Source organism: Dipodomys spectabilis, unplaced genomic scaffold (genome assembly GCF_019054845.1).
Source record: "Dipodomys spectabilis isolate Male_0828 unplaced genomic scaffold, ASM1905484v1 ptg000052l, whole genome shotgun sequence".
NCBI classification, from domain to species: domain Eukaryota; kingdom Metazoa; phylum Chordata; class Mammalia; order Rodentia; family Heteromyidae; genus Dipodomys; species Dipodomys spectabilis.
Genome location: NW_024870729.1, coordinates 4,559,479 through 4,578,510, shown reverse-complemented (window position 1 = coordinate 4,578,510; position 19,032 = coordinate 4,559,479). Strand labels below are relative to the sequence as shown.

Genomic DNA, 19,032 nt, shown 5'->3' with positions numbered 1-19,032 from the left:
TTTGACCAGTCCTACCTAGGGTTTAAACTTTGGGCCTGGACACTGACCTTTTTGCTCAAGGCTAGTGCTCTATAACTTGAGCCACAGTGCCACTTCTGGCTTTTTCTGAGAAGTGTTTGGAGATGAACAGACTTTCCAACTTGAGGTGGATTTGAACCTCGAGTCATGAGCCACCAATGTCTGGCTTGCCAAATATTTTAGAATTCATTTTATCTATTGCTTATGACATTGTTCTCCCCCCCCCCCCCCCCCCCCAGGATACTCAGGCTAAAATAAGTCCTTTTTCACACACTGAAATTTACTCTGAAACAAATAGGGGCAAGATGCATTCTGAAATACATAAGAATGCAGCATATTCTCAAAGTTGACATTTTAAGCACATATAGTAAGCTAATTTTTATTGATATGTGACATACTCTGGTAGTAATGACAATAAATGTTTCTTAGTAAAATTGCTAAGAGAACTTAGGAGAATCACAGAAAACTAAGAGAACTAAGTAGAATCATAGACTTTTATAATTGGAAGAGTTTTAGAAATTCTCAAACATTCATCTAACCTGAGAGTTCCATGGGATTACTTTTCTTTTTATCATTTTGCAATACTGGGGATTCAACCCAGATGTTATGTTTCTAGTCAAGCAATCTACTGCTTGAGCTATTTCTCTAACTCTGTTCTTTTTTTAAAGAAAAATGTTTTGTGATTATAAAGGTGATATACATGGGAGTTACAGTTATGTAATTAAGGTAAAGACTTTATTCTTTTTAGGAAAACATCACTGTGCCTTCTCTCAGTCTCTCAGTTTTTCCCTCCTGTCCCCACCTACAAGTTGTATAGTTCATTTTCAACATAGTGTCTAGTGAGTACCACTGCTGCATTTGTTCACCTTTTGTCCCTCCATTTCTGTACTCCCACTTCTCCTCCTAAAGACAGATAAATGAACAAGACAAAAAGAAAACAATAGCAATGAAGGAAAATCCTCTTGTTTTCATTTCTTGCAGTTCATTTTGATAAATATTACCTTATATGATTAGTTGCACGTAGGCATTGTGTCTTTCTGTTCATCTAAGAATATCCTCTGGTCTCACTGTGTCAATGCTAGTGTTCTGTATAAGTTATTGTGTCCCAATGTGTTTTAAGTCTAGTTTCTACATATGAGAGAAAACATGCTTTTTGTGTCTCTGAGCTTGGGTTACTTCACTTAACATGATTTGTCCTAGGTCCATCCATTTCCCTGCAAATGATGTAATATTTCTAATGGCTATGTAAAATTCCATTTTGTAAAGGTAACACATTTTTGGGAGGTCCACTCAGCTATTGTAGGGCACTTATTTATTACAGCCTGTTTCCATAATGTGGCTATTGTGAATAGTGCAGCAATGAGTATGGATGTGCAAGTGTTATTTGTAAGCATACTGCCTCTCCCTTTCCCTTGGTCTACCTCAAACTTAGGACCCCTCTGTCTCTAACTTGCAATGTACACCGCCATACCCAGGCTAAAAGAAAGAAAGAAAAATTCTCTTCTATGACATCCTTCAAAAGTGGCTATTCTGTTTATATTCTGTATTATTCATTTTGTTTGTTATGGTTGTTATTTGATTATTGAAGCAAATACTCTGTTTATAATGAGCTTCAACTGCTATCCCTTAAAAAAATTTTTTTTTGTATGTGTGTCTATCTGTCCTGATGCTTGACTCAGACCCTGGGTGCTGTCTCTAAGCTTCTTTTGCTGAAGCCTAGTTCTCTATAACTTGAGCCACAGCCCCACTTCCAGCTCTCTTTGTAGTTTATTTTTTATTAACATATATCAATTGTACACAGGAGTTTCATTGTGATATTTCCATATATATACACACTATTACCTCTTTTCCCTTTTAAACAATATTAAGTGAATTACATTTTTTTCACACATTCATGTGAAATACTTTGATTATATTCACCTCCCTCTCTCCTCCCACTACCATTTTAAAATAATTTTTTATACTGCTGATATAAATTATTTGACCTGCTTGGCTTGAACTATTGCATTGTAAATTGAGGTTTTAAATTTTAAAAGTAATTGTTTAGCTCTGCACCAGTGGCTAACACCTGTAATCCTAGCTACTCAGGAGGCTGAGGTCTAAGGATAATGGTTCAAAGCCAGCCCATGGAGGAAAGTCCGTAAGACTTTTGTTGTTGTTGTTGGTTGTGGGGTTTGAACTCTGGGCCTGAGCGCTGTCCCTCAGTTATTTAGCTCAAGGGGAGCACTCTACCACTTGAGCTACAGCACCACTTCTGGTTTTATAGTGGTTTATTGGAAATAAGAGTTTCACGGACTTTCCTGCCAGGCTGACTTTGAACCTCGATCTTCAGATCTCAACCTCTTGAGTAGCTAGGATTACAGTTGTGAGCCACTGGCGCCCAGCTAAGCCATGAGACTTATCTCCAATTAACCACCAGAAAACTGGAAGTGGTGCTGTGGCTCAAGTGGTAGAGTTGCTTGCCTTGAGCTGAAGAACTGAGGACAGTGCCCAGGCCCAGAGTTCAAGCCCCACAACTGACCCCCCAAAATTATTTATTGCTAGGCATCAGTGACTCACACCTGTACTCAAGAGGCTGAGATCTGAGGATCACTGTTAGAAGCTGGCCCAGGCAGAAAACCTTATATAAAATTAACCATCAGAAAGCCAGAAGTAGAACAGTGGATAAAGTGGTAGAGCACCAGCCTTGAGCAAAACAATTCAGGGCCCAAGGCCAGAGTTCAAGCTCTGAACCAGCACATACACAAAAAGTGTAAATGCTTATTGTATGCCTGTTACATGTACATAAAGTAATTCTGCCACTGCAGCAAGAACATAAGTATAACTTTCTATTTAGAAATCCAAAACCATTAAGTGATTTTTTTGTTCTAATTTATTGATTTTCCTAAAAGGATAACAAAAAAGGGTGAAAGCAAATGACAATGACAGATTTTTTTTTTTTTTTTAGCTATATACTCCCTTTAGGTATCCAGAACTTTCTACATTAGATGAGGAGTAGGGGATGTACTTATATTTATATATACTACATTAGTTGTACAATGGGGGTTTTATTGTGACATTTTGTACACATAAACAATATATCCATCAACTTTATCCCCTTGATATCATTCTCTCCCATCTCAGTCTATCTTAAATGAATAACAGGTTTCATTGTCCTATATTTACACAAACTACATTAACCATATTCATCTTCACTCACCCTCTTCATTGGCTCTTCCCCCTCTGGCTGGTATCCTAACCCCCATTTGAGCCTGTTTTACTTTCATCTCTTTTTGAGTGTGTATTAATTGTACCAGGGGTACTACACCTGAGTTTTTTTTTTTGGCCGGTCATGGGGCCTGAACTCTGGGTCTAGGCGCTGTCCCTCAGCTCTTCAGCTCAAGGCTAACGCTCTACCACTGGAGCCACAGCGCCACTTCAGGCTTTTTCTGTTTATGTGGCGCTAAGGAATCGAACCCAGGGCCTCATGCTTGCAAGACACGCACTCTACCGCTGAGCCACCTTCCCAGCCCCAAACCTGAGCTTTTTTGCACAAGGCTAGTGCCCTGGTGCTTAAGCCACTTCTCCACTTCTGACTTTTTGGTGATTAATTGGAGATAAGAGTTTCCTGCTTGGGCTGACTTTAACACTGAGCTTTAGATCTCAGCTCCTGTGTAGCTAGGATTACAGGCAGGAGTCACCAGTGCCTGATTTATACTAGTTTTAATAAATATAAAAAGGCCCAGCCTAGAAGTTTTTTTGTTTTTTTTTTTTGGGGGGGGTCGGGTCGTGGGGCCTGAACTCTGGGCCTGGGCACTGTCCCTCAACTCTTCAGCTCAAGGCTAGTGCCCTACCACTTGAGCCACAGCGCCACTTCCAGCTTTTTTCTTTTTGCTTATGTGGTGCTGAGGAATCGAACTCAGGGCCTTAGGCATGCAAGGCAAGCGCTCTACCACTGAGCCACCTTCCCAGCCCCCCAGCCTAGAAGTTGAAGGCAGGAAGCAACTGAAAAAGCATTTGAAGTTTCTCCATTTAAATGCTAAGTTACAAGGCCTGGGAGATTTAAAAGGAGCTACTGAAATGGTAGAATACCTGCAATTCTGCAAAAGACTAGAGAGCCATTGGGAAAGGAAGGTCTAAAACTCACCTACTAAGTTTTGGATAGGCCTTAGAAACATCTCATATTTTAGAATAATAAGTATTAACACCCATCTTAGCCACCCAGAACCATTGTCAAGGAGACCTGGAGTTCATTTGCACCAGGATGACAGAGCTAGAGCATAGAAATTTTATGTGGTAAATAATAGGCAATGAAAGCATACAGAATGTGAGAGGATTTTTTGCCAGCTATGCATCAGACAAGGACCTAATATGCAGAATATACATAAAACGAAAAATCATCAAAGAACAAAAAACCCATTTACTTCTCAGAAGAAGGTACTCTTTAAGCCATTAGTAGTTGATGCCTGAATAAATGCTCAGTATCTCTGGCCATAAAGGGAATGTGAATCAAAACAATACTGATATTCCATCTCATTTTCTTGACCACTGTAAGAAAACAAACAGTAACAGATGCTGGCCAGGATTCAGCCAAAAGTGAACTCTAATACACTGTTGGTGAGAATGTAAGCTTGTTCAACCTCTCTGAGAAGTAGTATGGAGGTTCCTCAACATAGAACTGCCCTATGGCCCAGCAATTCCACTCCTGGGCATTTATCCAAAAGATTGCAAATTAGGTTACAGAAAACTCACAAGTACAACCAGGTTCATCGCAACACTGTTCACCATGGTCAAAATATGAAATTAGCCCAGATGTCCCTCAGTAGATGATTAGATCAAGAAAATGTGATGTATATACACAATTGAATTTTATTCATCCATTAAAAAGAATGACATGGTACCATTTGTAAGGAAATGGTAAGATTTGGGAAAAAATTACATTACCTCAGGCCTAGAGAGACATATGTTTCATGGTTTCCCTCATATGTGGTACCTTGAATTAGATTATAAACTAGGAAGTAAACACATTGGGTGGTATGCAAGTGGTAACAGGTGTACTATCTGAGATATGGTAAATGCTAGGGAGAATTCAAATAGTGTAATTCCTTAGGCAAAATTAAAGCCCAACAAAATAAGCACCAGGAAGAGTGGGGGAGATGGAAAGGGGAAAGGAGAAGATGGAAAGAATGCAGTCAAGAAATCAATGTGTATTTTACAAATTAAGAAAAGGGAAAGAAATGGTGCTCTAGCTCAAAGAAGTAGAGCACTAGCCTTGACCTGAAGAGCTCAGAGATGGCACTCAGGCCCAGAGTTTAAGTACCTTAACTGAAAAATGAAAGAGAGAAAGAAGAAAGAAAGAAAGAAGAAAGGAAGAAAGGAAGGAAGGAAGGAAGGAAGGAAGGAAGGAAGGAAGGAAGGAAGGAAGGAAGGAAGGAAGGAAGGAAGGAAGGAGAAGAAAGGAAAGAAAGAGAAGAAAGGAAGGAAAGAAGAAGAGAAGGAAAGAGGAGAAAAAGAAAGAAAGATAGGAAGGAAGGAAGGAAAAGGGGAGTTGTGGGTTGGGGTAGTGGGTGAAAATGTTGAAAGGTTGACACTGGTTAAAATGCATGTATTCATAAACTACTTTGTTAAACAGCAACTCCTTTGTATTATTAAAGATAATTTTAAAAATAAAAAATTTAGAGCCTTAAAAAAGGAAGATCTGAAAAAAAAAAAAAAAAAAAAAAAAAAAAAGGAAGATCTGGACCGAATATGTCCGTGCTAGGGGAGCTCAATTGCTAATTTTCCATGCTGAGTATAACTTGGATTACTGTATTCCATAATATTGGGGAATGATTGATTACATATATCCCAAGAAGAGATGCTGTGCATAGATATATTCCACATAGAGAAAAGCTAGAGCTCATGTATTCCATGCTGTTGGATACTGAAGTTCAGGTATTTTATACTAAGGTTAGCTATATATGCTGTATTTCTTAAGAAAGAGCTGGGAAAAATTATAGGAAGAAAACAACTGTGGTATATATATCCCAAGTAAATATATGCTGGTATAAGTATATTAGCAGGGGTAGATTTATTTCATAATATGAAGAGCTAGAGTGCATAATTACCATGCTAAGAGACCAGAAGGCATATACCATGATGAGCTGAGCTAGTGTAAATGTATTAGAATGCTGATAGGTATATTCCATGCTGTATATAGTTATAGTGGATGTATTCCCTATGGAGGGAAGCTTTGGGTGGATGTATCCAAAGAGGAAAAGAAAAGATTGTATTTCATGTGAAAAAGAGGTGGAATGGATGTATTCCAGGTGAATGGAGTTTAGGTAGAAGCATTCCATTGTGAGATAAACAGGAGTATGTATATTTCATGTGGAGAAGAGATGGAAGAAATATATTCCTTGGAGAGGAGAGCTTTGTAATTAAATAACAATCCAAAGAGATCTGGGGTACATTTACACCCAGGAAGACAAAGCTGGAGCATGAACATTTTTATATGGCAAATTGTGGGCGAAGAAGTATTCCATGCTGAGGTAATCTAAAATAGAATTATTTCATGATAAAAGAAACTTATTGGATACATTCCATGCTGGTACAGCTCAATTTCTAATTTTCTATGCTGAGTAAGTCAGAAGTAACTGTATTCCATAATGATGAGAACTAGACTATGTATATTCAATGCATAGAGGAGTTGCATAGATATATCACTGAATATATCTGAGAAGATACAGGGCAGACGTTTTCCATGCTGTTGGGTGTTGAATTGAAGGCATCCTGTAATGAGGATAGCTGTGCCAGATGTATTCCATGTGGGGAATATCTGGGCCAGATAAATTCCATGAAGAAAACAGTAGTAGCATGCATATCTCATGCAAAAAATGGCTATGGTAGATGAATTACATGTTGAAGATAGAAGGTATAGAGATATTTAATAAGGAGAAAGGCTGGAGCATATACATTTCATAATAAAATGAGCTGGAGTAAATGTATTCCATAATGGGGAGAGCTGGAGTGGATAATTTCTATGCTAAGGAGAAGGTATATACCTTCTAAACTGAGCTGGTATAAATGTATTTCATAAATGGGAGGGCTGGGGCAGAAGTACTCTATGATCAGTAGAGCTGAAGTGTATGGATTTCCTGCTAAGAAGAAATTGAGTGGATGTATCCAACGAGGAAGAGTGCAAGAAAGATGGTACTCCATGTTGAGAAGAGGTGGAGAAGATATATTCCAGGCTGAGTAGAGCTGGAGTAGAAATATTCCATGATAAAAAAGAGTACGTATATTCCTTGTAGAGAAGAGATGGAAGCAATATATTCCCTAGAGACTAAATCTTGGCAAATAGCCAAGGAGACCTGGGGATACACCAGGATAACAAAGCTGCAGCATAAAGCTTTTCTGTAACTAATAGTAGAAAAATAAGTATTCCATGCTGAGGAGACCTTGAATAAAAATATTCCATGATAAAAAACATATGGATAAGGCAGGCGCCGGTGGCTTATGCCTGTAATCCTAGCTACTCAGGGGGCTGACATCTGAGGATTATGATTCAAAGCCAGCCCGGACAGAAAAGTTCCTGTGAGACTCTTATCTCCAATTAACCACTCAAAAACCGGAAATGGTGCTGTGGCTCAAGTGGTAGAGTGCTAGCCTTGAGCTGAAGAGCTCAGGGACAGCGTCCAAGCCCATAATTTCAGCCCCACTACTGACAAAAAACAAACAAACAAATAAAACCACATGGACAGAATATATTCCACGCTAAGGGGAGCTCAATTTTTTATTTTTCACATTGAGTAAAGCTTCGATAGCTGAATTCCATAATGAAGAAATCGGGACTATGTACATTCTATGTAGGGATAAGGTAGATAGATATGTTTCATGTTGAGAAGAGATAAGAGTGGATGTATTCCATGATTTTGATTGCTGACGTGTAGGTATTCTATATGAGTATAGATGTGCCAGATGTATTCCAGAGGGAAAGATCTGAGGCAGATAAATTTCAGGAAGAAAACAGCAGTGGCATGTATGTCCCACACAAAAGACCATTGTAGTAGGTGTTGAAAAAAGCCAGTGTAGAAATATTCCATATAGAGAATATCTGGAGAATATATATTCCATGATGATAGGAGCTGGAGTAGATTTATTCCTTATGGGAACACCTGGTGTAGATTTCCTTACCTAGGAGAAATGGAAAGATGTATACCATGATGAGCTGAGTGGGCACAAATATATATATTTCATGCAGAAGAATACTGAGGTCAATGTATTTCATGAGGGGTATAGTTCTAGTTGATGAATCATTTATGGAGGAATGCTCAATTGGATGTATCCTATGAGAAAGAGCACAGGAAAGATTGTATTTCATGTTGAGAAGAGGTGTAGTGTATATGTTCTATGCTGGGAGTGAAAGTATTTCATGATGAGAAGTACATAAGTATGTGTATTCCATGTAGGAAAAAGAGAATGAATGTATTCCTTGTTGAAGACTGCTTAATAAACAAATTACAGCACAAGGAGACTAGGGGTACATTTACAGAAAGATGAAAAACGGGAGCATTAAAATTTCACGTGGCAAATAGCAGGCAACTTGGTTGCTGCATAATCCATGCTAGAACAGCTCAATTGCTAATTTTCCATGCTGAGTAGAGCTGGGGTAATTGTATTCCTCAAGGAAGAGAGAACTAGACTATGTATATTCCTTGCAGAGTTTAATTGAATTGGTATATTCTATGCTAAGAAGAGATGAATATGTGTGTTATGATATTGTGCCCTGAAGTGCAGGTATTCCATTCAGAGGATAGCACTGCAAAATGTATTCCATGTGGGGAAGAGCTGAGGCAGCTAAATTCCATGAAGAAAACAGTGGTGGCCTGTATATCCTGCAAATCATTACTGTGGCAGGTGTATTCATACTGAAAACAGCCAGGGTAGGAATATATTCCATAATAAGAATAAAGGAAGTATTTGTGTGCTTGTGCACGCGGCGCAAGTTTATCTTATCTTGTGAAGAGCTGGAGTAGGTTTATTCCATAAAGGAAGAACTGGGATGGATGGTTTCCAGGCTGAGTAGAGATAGGAAAGTGTATACCATGAAGAGTTGAGCTAATGAAGATGTTTTTCATGCAGAGGAGGGCTGAGATAAACGTGTGCCATGATGAGGATAGCTCTAGTGTAGGTCTTCCATGATGAGAAAAGTTCAAGTAGATATACTCAATGAAGAGGAACTCAAGAAAATTGTATTGCATGTTGAAAAAAGATGAAATGGATGGATTCAAGTGTGAATTGAAATGGGTAGAAGTGTTCCATGAAGTTCAGGTATTTTGTAATGAGTCTAGCTCTGCCAGATGTATACCAGAGGGAAAGAGGGGAGGTAGATAAATTCCATAAAGCAAACAGCAGTAGCATGTATGTCTTGTGCAAAAATTGCTATGGTAGATATATTCCATGTTGAAGACAGTCACAGTAGAAATATTCAATGAAGAGAACATCTGGAGAACACATGATAGTAAGACCTGGACAAGATCTATTCCATAATAGGGAGAGCTGGAGTGCTTGATTTCCATGCTGAGGAGAGATGGGAAAGAGCTTACCATGATGAGCTGAGTTGACATAAATATATTCCACGTAGAGGAGGGCTTGGATATTCCATGATGAATATAGCTATATTGGATGTTTCATGCTGAGAAGCACTTAAGGGGATATGTTCAATTAAGAGTGTCGATAAGATTGTATTCCGTGTTGAGATGAGGTGTACTAGATATATTCTGGGCTGAACTGATGTGAGGTAGGAAAACACCAGGATGTGAAGAGTCTCTTATCTCCTATTAGCCACCAGAAAACCTGAAGTGGAACTGTGACTCAAAGTAGTAAAGAGCTATCCTTGAACAAAAAAGCTCAAGTTCAAGCCCCAAGACCTACAGAAAGAAAGAAAGAAGAAAGAGAAGGAAGGAAGGAAAGAAAGAAGGAAGGGAGAAAAGAAGGAAGGAAGGAAGGAAGGAAAGAAGGAAGGAAGGAAGGAAGAAAGAAGGAAGGAAGGAGAAACAGAGAGAGAGAGAGAGAGAGAGAGAGAGACTTCCAAGTGCCAAGAGTAGATGTATTCCATACTGAGAACAGAGGGAGTATATATATCACATGAGAAAGCTGCAGTTTATTTATTCCATAATGTAGAGAACCCAAGTGGATGATCTGCATGCTGAGGAGAGATCAGCAAGTCTATACCATGATGAGCTGAGCTTGTATAAATGTATTCAATGAAGAGGATGGCTGAGGTATATGGATTCCATGATGAATATAACGCCAATGGATGTATTCCATGCCGAGAAGGCAATCACAGGCAAGATTGTGTTCCATGTTGAGAGATTGTGTAGTAGATATATTCCAGGCAAAACTGAGCTGTAGTAGTATACCATGGTAATAGTATACCATGATGAGAAGAACCACAGTGGTATATTCCATGTGGAAAAGAAATGGAAGAAATGTATTTCGTGGGTAGGAGAGTTTGGTAAATAAATTACAAGCCAAGGAAACATGGGGTACATTTACCCCGGGAAGACAAATCTTGAATATAAAATTTAGTGTGGTGAATAGTGAGTAAAAAAGTATTCCATGCTGAGGTGCCCTAGAATATAAATATTCTTTGATATAGCTGTATTCCATGATGAGTGCTGTGTTATATATATATTCCATAACAAGATGGCTTGGATATATTCCACGCTGAGTAGAGCTAGAGTGAATGTATTCCATGTTGTTGGGTACTGTAATACAGGTATTTCATACTTGGATAGCTTTGTCAGAAGTATTCCATGAGAGGATAAACTGGGGCAGATAAAATCCAGGAAGTAAACAGCTGTGGCATGCAGAGGTAAGGACTGATCTGTTAGGTGTATTCCTTCTTAAAGACAACTAAAGGTACAGTCATTCCATCAGGAAAAAAAGCTGGACAATATATATTCCATTTTGAAAAGAGCTTGAATTCCAAAATGGGGAGAGCTGGTGTGTATGATTTCCACAGTGAGGAGGTATATCATGATGAGCTGAGCTGGCACAAATGCAGAGGAGGGCTGGAGTGGATGTACTCCAAGATAAGTATAGTTTTAATGGATGGATTTCCTGCTGAGAAGAACTTGGGTGGAGGTATCCAATGAGAAAGAGTGGGAGGGTTGTATTCCGTGTTGAGAAGAGGTGAGGCAGATGTACTCCAGATTGAACAGAATTGGGGTAGTGGTGTTCCACAATGAGAAGAACAGGAGTATGTATAGTCCATATGGATAAGAGATGGAAGAAAAAGCATTCTTTGGTGAGTAAATCTTGCTAAATGAATTTCATAATGAAGAGATAACAACCCAAGGATAATTGGGATAATTGTCTCCCAGGATGGCAAAGCTGGAGCATAAAAACTTCTTGTTACAAATTGTGGGCAACAAAATATTCCATGCTAAGGGGATCTGGAAAAATGTATTCCATGATATAAAAGATACATATTGAATATATCCTACATTTGGAGCATATTCTTATTTTTTTACACTGTGTAAATCTGGAGTAGCTGTTTTTCATAATGAGAAGAGCTAGACTATATAGATTCCATGCATAGATGAGTTGGATAGATAAACTCACACTGAGAGGATACAGGGTGGATGTTTTCCATACTGTTGGGTGCTGAAATGGAGATATTTCATAATGAGAATAGCCAAGCCAGATATTTTCTATGTGGAGTAGGGTTGGGGCAGCTATAGTCCATGAAGTAAACAGCTTGGTGGGTGCAAAAAATTGCTGTGGCAGGTGTATCCCATGTTGAAGACAGCCAGGAGATCAGGAGAATGCATTCCATGATGAGAAGAGCTGGAATAGATTCATTCTATAATGAGGAGAGCTGGAGTGGATTTCTATGCTGAGGAGAGATGGGAATGTGTATACAATGTTGAGCAAAGCTGGCATAAAATGATTCCATGAAGAGGAGGGCTGGGGGTAGATTGGTCCTGTGATGTACATAGCTCTAGTGGATGCATTCCTTGCTGAGAATAATTCAAGTGGTTGTATCTAGTGAGGAAGAGCATAGGAAAGATTGTATTGTATTCCATGTTGAAAATAGGTGTAGTTGATGTATTCCAATCCAGTAGAGGTAGGTTAGATGTATTCCATAATAAGAAGAACATGAGTATATGTGAAATGGAAAAAATATATTAGTTGATGAGATGAGCTTGGTAAAGGAATTGCAATACAAGGTGACCTGGGGTACATTTACACTATTGTGCCAATAGTGGGCAAAGAAGCATTCCATCCTGCGATGACTGGGACTACAAATATTTTACTGTTTAAGGACCCGTACTACACATATTCATGCTGGAAGAACTCAATTGCCCATTTTCCACGCTGAATAGAGCTGGGGTAGCTGTACTTCACAATGGAGAGGGCTAGACTTTGTGTATTCCATAGAGATGAGCTGGGTAGTATACTCCATGCTGAGAAGAGATAGAGTGGATGTATTCCATGCTGTTGGGTGTTGAAGTGCATGTATTTCATAGGGCAGATAGCTGTGCCAGATGTACTCTATGCAGGGAAGATCTAGGACAGAGAATTTTCATGAAGAAAATAGCAATCACATTCATATTCAATGCAAAGAATTGCTATAGTAAACATATTCCATGCTGAAAATAATCAGGGTAGGTATAGTCCATAATGAGAACAGCTAAAGTATGTAGTCTACAATGAATAGAGCTGGAGTCAATTTATGCCATAATTGGGAGAGCTGAAATGAGCACTGTTGATGCTGAGCAGAAATGGGATCATCTATTGCATGATGAGTTGATCTGGCATAAGTGTAATCCACATAGAGGAGGGCTGGGGTAGATATATTCCATGATGAGTATAACTCTAGTTGGATGTGTTCTTTACTGAGAAGAGCTCAATGAGAAGGTGTGCTTTTAGGATTTTATTCCTTGTAGAGAATGTATTCCAGGGTTAGTAGAGCTGGAATAGAGGTATTCAATATTGAGAAAAATAGGGATATATTGAGAAAAGATGGTAGAAATATGTCTTTGTGTGGTGAGCTTGGAAGTTGAACTACAACCTAAGGAGTCATGGGGTACATGTACACTAGGTTGACAAATCTGGAGAATAAAGATTTATTTTGGCAAATGTGGCACAGATCCATTCTTTCTGAAGCAGATCCATTCTTTCTGAAGCAACCTGAAATAGAACTATTCCAAGACATAAAGTCTTTTATTGAATATATTATATGCTAGAAGAGCTCAATTTCTAATTTTCCATCTTGAGAGCTGAAGTATGTGTATTACATGTCAAAATGGGTTGGCTGAGAAGAGATAGAATGATATACCAAGCTGTTGGGTGCATAAGTATAGGTATTCCATGAGGGTAAGTGCTAGGGCAGACAAATTCCATGAAGGAAATATCTGTGTCATGCATGGCTCATGCTCATAACTGCGGTGGTAGATGTATTCCATGCTGAAGACAGCCAGTGTGTGTGTGTGAGTGTGAGAGAGAGAGAGAGAGGGAGAGAGAGAGAGAGAGAGAGAGAGAGAGAGAGAGAGAGAGAGAGAGAGAGAGAGAGAGAGACAGCTGAATAATGCATATTCCATGATGGGAAGAGCTGGAGTAGATTAATTCCATAATGTCATAATGTGGAGCATTGGAGTGGCTGAGTTTCATGCTGAGGAGTGATGGTAAGGTATATTCCATGATGAGCTGAGCTGGCATAAATGCAGGAGAAGGTTGGGGTAGATGTAGTTCATGATTATAGCTCTAGTGGGAAAAATAAGTGAGGAGACCTGGAATAAAAATAAAATATAAAATATAAATAAAAATAAAAACATGGACAAGCCAGGTGCTGGTGGCTCACGCCTGTAACCCTAGCTACTCAGGAGGCTGAGATCTTAGGATCGTGGTTCAAAGCCAGCCCTGGCAGAAAAGTCCTGTGAGACTCTTATCTCCAATTAACCACTCAAAAAATGAAAGGGAAAAAAAGCCCAGAAGTGGAGCTGTGGCTCAAAGTGGTAGAGTGCTAGCTTTGAGTAAAAAGGGACAGTGCCCAGGCCCTGAGTTCAAGGCCCACAACCAACAAAAAGAAATGCCAACCCCCCAAAAAAAACACTTCCTCAAACCCCAAAACTGTTTCCAAGCACAGACACATCCTGAGGTTCTAATTGGACATGAATCTGAGGAAAGGGACATGCTCATCTCCAGAAAGGTGATGTCACAGTCTTATAAGTTACTTCTGGATCAAGTGAGAATGATTTTCATATGTGCATGTATTAACCAAACACCTTTTTGTATCTTCTATGGAAAGCAAATATTGTTCAAAATAGAAGTGTGAAATGAGTAATTTATCTTTAATAGAGAGTAGAATCATTCAGATCCCAAGAACTCTATTGATGATCAGGAATAGGAATGCTACCCCCACCTCAGGGATCTTGGTTGGACCACCTGCCAGGAGGAAATGTGATGCCCTGTAACTGTGACCCCCATTATCACAAGCATTGTCTCCAGCCAACCCAGCCTCAGGAGCCTAAGAAAAGAGACAGCTCAGGGATAGGACTGATACATCCCACTTAGCCCTTGAGGCCTGTCACCGAAGTGGCCGCCACAAGGCAGGAAGGTAGGAGGCAGCAGAGGTCTGGAGTGTGAAGCATGCATGCTAGGTGTTCCATAGTAGCTGAAACCTAGGTCCTTAAAGCTCACCTCACCTTTATTCCAAGTTCTCATTTTATTCCATAGTAGCTGTTTCCATTCTACCTCATCATTCAACAGGAAAGAAAAAGGGGGTAGGAAAAGGACATGTCCCTAACACATGAGGACACTTCCCACAGACATGCTGCTTTTATTTACAGTCCATTGTCTGGTACCTTTCCATGGGTGGTTGCCTTTTTGAGAGGTTAAGCCAAGAGAGTAGCCAAAGAGCCAGGATATATTACAGAGGAAGACAGGAGAACCAGAAGTAGGGGCCAATATGGAATCCAGTACTTACTACCTAAGGCTGCACTGCACTTCCTTTGGCCTTTGTTGTGAAGGTCTTTAATGGATGCAAATCTTCCCTTAATATCTAGCTGAGGTTGAGAGTTTAGAAGGCTCAGTTGAGAGGAAATCCAGAGTTCTAAGAAATTCTGCAGAGTCTATGCTTCTGCATTGGAAATGACAGCTCCTGAGGGCTGGGTGCTCATCTTTCTTCAAGTGCCACATACACCACTGCGGGTCCTGTTTATGCTACCTGCAGCCTGTTTAAAAGTGCAGATGTGGGGCTCAGAGGATGAGAGGGTCTTCCTGTTAAGCCTACCTTGTGCAGTCACATCATGACCCTGTGTTTGATGTACTTCATTTGGGCTTGGGAACCTATCCAGAGCCAAGTTAAGATTTGGCCCAGTGAGTTCCCTTTCAATGTCTCCCTAGTCACTACCAACCAGATGCCACCTACCCCAGGACTACCCCAGGACTGAGTGCATGAACCTATAGCCATTTAGCTCCTGTACAAACATAGACCACAGGAATCCCAGCAATGGGAGACAAAGTGGGGGCTCCTTTTGTGCCCCACACCAGACCCAGCCCTGCAGTTCTCAGAGCTATCCCAACCCTTCCCCAAATAGTTTTAAAAGATTTCAATGTTGTGTGTCCATATACATATACTTTGACCATGTCCCCTACTTCTTTAGCTCTTTTCCTTCCACAATTCTACAGAGAAAGGAAGAAAGGAAGAAAAGAAGGAAGGAAGCAAAGAAGGAAGGAAGGAAGCAAAGAAGGAAGGAAGGAAGAAAAGAAGGAAGGAAGGAAGAAAGGAAGAAAGGAAGGAAGGAAGAAAGGGAAAAGGAAAGAAGCAAGGAAGGGGAAAAAAGAAAAAAGAAAACCAGGGGTGATTTTAAAGGATAGCCATAAAATCTTTGACCTGCTGGGTGCCAGTGGCTCACACCTGTAGCTATTCAGGAGGCTGAGATCTGAGGATGGAGATCAGAACCCACCTAGGGCAGGAAAGTTAGTGAGACTATTATCTCCAACTAACCACCAAAGCTAGAAGTAGAACAAGAAGTGGAGCTGTGGCTCAAGTGGTAGTGCCATTCTTGACCAAAAAAAAAAAAAAAAAGCTAAGGAACAGTGCTTAGGTCCTTGGTTCACGTCCCAGTACTGACAGGCAGGGGTGCACATGCATGCATGCACACATAAACTTTTGATCTTCATCTGAAGTGGGCTGATTTCCATGTTCTTAGAACATGGCTGAGCTTACAGGTGCCTGGTCTTTGTTCTTTTGATTGTCTAATGTCTTGAACTGTGATGCTTAGGAACAAGAGAAATTAACCACTGAATTTGGGAGACAGGAAGTCAAGGTGCTGAAAGCTTTGATAAGGTAAAACTTGCTTTCTGATTTCACAGCTGGCACCTTCCAGTTCTGTCCAAAAGAGCTGGTACTCTTTTTAGAGTTGGGGGTGAGTGTGAGTCCTCTAAACGCCACTAGCCCAGAAAACCAGAATTCTGCCACTGTCATCTACCTACCTAACCTCAGCCCTACTTATGTAAGGCTCATATCAGTAGAGAAGCAGGCAGTCACGGAACTGAGGCCTATACAGCTTGCAGGTGGCAAGATAAGTTACTAAACCATAACCCACCTGACAATGAAATGGGGACAGGGGACTTCCAAAGAATAAGAAAACAAAGACAGTAAGTGTTTAGCATCAGGACCTTATAGGAACAGAAATGAGACATGATTTACAGTGGGGAGCACAACCTGCTTGCTCCCCAGGGAACCCCGAGTCTACAGGCCCAAGGATGAGCCAGTCAGGGACCAGGCCCCAGCCTTTACCCTGCAGCCATGCGAGCCTCCACACATCCACGCTCCACTGCAATCACTTGATGCAGCCCTGGCTTCTCTAAGCTCTGTCCCACCTTGCTTGGACTGGGCAAAGGCCCTTCCAGGCTGTCAACATAGTGACTTCGGGTGGTAGCAGGTATAGCACTGCCAGGCAAGAAGGATAGCAGAGGTTCAGGGAGGGAGGGAGGAGAAGGCCAGCCGCCTTGGGAGCTCGCCAGCATTCTAGGCTACTCAGTCACCGATCTCGGCCCAGGAGTGGCCCTAAAACCTGTCCCCGAGAGGGATTCCTCATCCCACTGCTACAAGGACAGTCAAGGCCCTAACAGTCCTGGAAAGCGAGGGTACCCCCCACGCCCCCGGACACCGCCAGTACAACGGCTGGCGACCCAAGTGGTTGGGCTTGTGCCATAGTTGGGCCCTGTGTCACCGGAGAATTGGTGGAGTGAGAGACACATTTGCCCACTGGATGCTGCCCCCGCCTCCAGATTTACTAGCCGCTTGTAGGTCCATGTGCATAATATGAAAAAGCTACCCTCAACTTACCCCAAGCTTGCTTTTATTTATTTATTTACCAGTCCTGGGGCTTGAACTCAGGACCTGGACACTGTCCTTGAGCTTATTTTACTCAAGGCTAGCACTCTACCACTTGAGCCACAACCTGCTTCCAGCTTTTTCTGTTTATATGGTACTGAGGAATGGGACCCAAGGCTTTATTATGCTAGGCAAGCACTCTACTAAGCCTCATTCCCAGCCCTCCCCAACCTTTTAAAAGACTACTTTTGGTCCATCTGAACATTACAGATGCAAAGAGGTTGTTGATATATGGATAAAGGAGACACTGGTCCTGGTTTGTTGTGTGGGTTGGAGGACATTGGACAGAACACAGAAGAGGAGGGGTCCGGTGTCAGACTAGTCATGTGGAGAAGACTTGCTGATAATAATCACTGATCTGTGTGCATCTTATTTCCCTTCCTGCATACAGAGTTGACTGAGCTAAGTATCTCTGATGTTCTGAAATGTCTGATGTATTTTCAAACTAGTAGTAGGAAAATAACATTTTATAAGTGTCTTTTTGTTAATAACAATATGAAATGTATTTTGGAGGGAAAATGGCTAACTCCTTGAGTTGTAGGCAGTGTGCTTGGGCCTTGATTCCCAGCAGTAAGAAATTCAAACAGGGCCAGGCCAGTGCTGATGGTGAAGAGTAACATTACTCCATTTTGTTCTATTTTCTTGTGCTCATATTGTATAATAAGGACAAAGGAGTCCTAACTTACATCTAGTCTTGGGAGATGTTAAAGAGGTTGCCAGTGTATAATAAACACAGATAACCAACTAATAAACATTGTATATTTTGTGTTAAAATTTCTAAAAAGTGGGCTGGGAAGGTGGCTCAGTGGTAGAGCGCTTGCCTTGCATGCATGAGGCCTTGAGTTCGATTCCTCAGCACCACATAAGCAAAAAGAAAAAAAAAAAGCTGGAAATGGCGTTGTGGCTCAAATGGTAGAGCACTAGCCTTGAGCTGAAGAGCTGAGGGACAGCGCCCAGGCCCAGGTTTCAGGCCGTGGCCCAGCCCGCTGGAAGGGGCGGGGCATCAAGAAGCAAGCCACCCCTCCACAGACTAGGTCACTAGGGAGAGGCATGCCGCCAAAGGCGCAGTACATGCTACTGGAGGGGCCACCATCCTTTGCTGACTAAGATGGGGCCATGTTGCCAGGCTGGACTTCCTTTTTCTCACTTCTATCCCTAGATATCCCAGTTTCTCCCCAAATGTCCCCCAGCTCCCACCAACGCCGCCTGAACCTGAACTTGTACTTCCTGTGCCATGGACAGATGATGAAATAGAACAGTGGCTACCACTCACTGTTCCTTCAGGTCTTGCCCCAAGACCATCTCATCACAGAAACCTTCCTAGATTCCAGCTTGTCTCATCGCTTATGTCATATCACCACCTTGGGCACCCAGTATGCTCCAGAGCTTCCCAGTGGCTTTGTCTGTTCTGTTCCCTCCCTTGAATGTTAGCTTTAGGAGGGTAAGGACCTGTGTGCTTACTCCTTCCAGAGGTCTGTGCCTGGAATGTAGCCTGGCACTTGCAGCACTTGCGGTATAGGATTAGAAAGGCCCAAAGTGAGGCAGAGTAAGCTCTATGAAGAGTGACACAGGCATGAGAGGCTTTTGTTGAAGGGATGAGGCTACTTCCATCTAATCCAGGAGACATGGCCAACTCCAGG

General features: G+C 41.2%; 1 long non-coding RNA gene across 1 annotated transcript; it reads right to left on the bottom strand.

The window, feature by feature from the left end:
• Window positions 1–966: 966 nt before the first annotated feature.
• Window positions 967–16,274, bottom strand: LOC122107619. Its single transcript, XR_006147393.1, has 3 exons — window positions 16,263–16,274; window positions 3,312–3,319; window positions 967–1,076 (listed from the first exon to the last, which is right to left on the bottom strand). It is a non-coding gene; the product is annotated as an uncharacterized LOC122107619 (long non-coding RNA).
• Between the last annotated feature and the right edge of the window lie 2,758 nt (window positions 16,275–19,032).